At 41.6% G+C, this 2,198-nt stretch overlaps 1 protein-coding gene across 1 annotated transcript in view; it reads left to right on the forward strand.

Annotated features, from left to right (window-relative positions):
- Positions 1 to 2,198, forward strand: part of ASB17 (ankyrin repeat and SOCS box containing 17) — a 28,466-nt gene that overhangs the window by 653 nt on the left and 25,615 nt on the right. The gene's annotated exons all lie outside the window — the stretch shown is intronic.

The following is a 2,198-nucleotide window of genomic DNA, read 5'->3' on the forward strand; positions in this document are numbered from 1 at the left end:
AAGTCTATAATAAAATTATTCAACAGAAAATTTCTCTAAGTAGTCAGATCTATTACACTCAATCCTTCTCTATTTACATGCTAAATACTGAGAATTTCAGTTACAAATTTTTCAGAATTTATCAAAATAAAAGCCAAGTGCCACATTCTATCTAGCATAAAGTAAAATTTTCACAAGTCTGAACATGTCAATGCAGCTAATGAGTACTGCTGGGGGTCATGAAAATAAATCTCCAACAGGACCTCTTTGCTAAGTCCATAATTAAGATTCTAAAGTTACCTAATGTGTACTCACTCCAATATACTCTATGTTATAGATATTAGTCTAATTTGAACAGATTTGCATTTGTTCATTCAACAAAATACTTTCTGACCCCCTTACTATGTACCAGGCACTGCATTTGGCACAATAATAGACTCTCTAGTTGATGAAAAAGAAGACAGGAAAAATAAGTTAAAGATGAAACCGATTTAAATCCTGCCTGAAGTCAAGCGGCTTTCTCAGGAGAGTCTTTCCTCAGGGGTCACTCACATGCATGAACTGTCTCTGCTAATGTCCCCAACGAAACCCCAAACAGCACTTTTTTGGATGTCTTTAAAGTCCACCTACATTTACTATAGCAGAAATCACCCATTTGAACTCCGTGTTACCTGCTCCAATGAGTAATACCATAGGCACCCCGGCAGCTGCAAGTAGAGCTTGACAGAGAAGAAAAAATAAAAATAATTTAAAAGGAATGATTGAGAAGAGAAAGGAAAAGAAAGTCAACAAAAGAGAACTACACTGTCCCCACATACAGAGTACCAACAACTGTCGTATGTGGCACGCCACAGTGGCACATTACAACACCCCCTAAAGAAAGACATGTCTGCACTAAGTTAGTAAGTGTTCATTCAGATGCAGCTAGAAAGTGAAACTCATAAGTCAGTTCTACTTCCCACAACCTTTTTTTTTTTGGAACTTTCAAATCACAGTCATTGTTTCATTGTTGTGGAGACACAAAAACACAACGATTGCCAGAAATCCTTGGATTTATCTCTGAAAGCCAATCTCATGTGAGCATTCTAAAAACACTGTACTCCAGCCACAAGGCCCTCTCTGCCTCTTGAACATCTCCGAGCTCCTTCCTGCCTTAGAGTTTCTATCGAACCATTCCCTCTGCCTGAAGCCTCTCTTGATTTAGGTAGCCCGTGCCTCTGAACTGAATCACAGAGTCAATGCCGCTTCTTCAGAGAGGCCTTCTCTAGACACCCGGTCTCCAGCAGCAGCACGGTCATCACGGCCTCCACGTTAATCTCCGCTCAGCCCGGATCCCCATGTTTCTTGGAGGTTCATGTTTTAACTCATTTGTTCATTAACTCCATTAGAAAATAATCTCTGTGACAGAAAAAAATCTTGATTATTTGTTCACCATTAGATCGTTGGTGCCTAGAATTACATAGTACGTGCTCGATCTATATTTGATTCAGTGAAGAAGCAAATTCTATACAACTTTGTTAGTAAGGGCTTCCAAAAGCTCGTGAAATTTTTCATTATCTTTTCAGTCCTTTTTTCCACAAACTTTCAGGCGCCCCCTCATACTTTTTCTCATCAGGAGCTGAAATCTCCAGCTCTGTCCCTTTAAGCTGTGGAGAACCAAGTCTGCTTGCTGTCTGTTCCACACGTGCTACTAACATGGACTCCCACAGTAAACACGGGTCTTCATCGTGTTCGCTGTTTCGATGGCATCATTCTTTGATTACTCTCACCACACACAATCCAGTTTGATTATTTCCTGTTAGTGTTTTGGTTGGGTGTCAGCCCCACCTCACAGACACCCCATGCACAGGGGGATCGGATTTCTATGATCCATGGGTTTTTTCTTGCCAATCTTTCTTCCTAGTCTATTTTAGTCTGGAAGTTCTGCTGACACCTGTCCGGCATCATAGCGACGCAGAAGCCTCTACTGACAGCAGGTGGTGACTGAACATAATGTGCAGTGGCTTGGAATCAAACCTATGATCAAGGGTAGGGAAAGTAGTCAACACTGTAGAAAGACGCCAGGTACCATGGCAGCTCCAGAAATTCTTGCTGCAAGTGGAAAGATGATGAAAAGAGTTGCGTGAAGCTGAATCTGCCAAGCAAGCTTACTAGTTGTCAACATCCACTTGGGGGGGAGAGGAAGAACTACCTCCTCTAAAGACACACCACCACCACCC

This window comes from Echinops telfairi, unplaced genomic scaffold (assembly GCF_000313985.2).
Source record: "Echinops telfairi isolate 266 unplaced genomic scaffold, ASM31398v2 ScPeMD7_443;HRSCAF=831, whole genome shotgun sequence".
Lineage (NCBI taxonomy): Eukaryota > Metazoa > Chordata > Mammalia > Afrosoricida > Tenrecidae > Echinops > Echinops telfairi.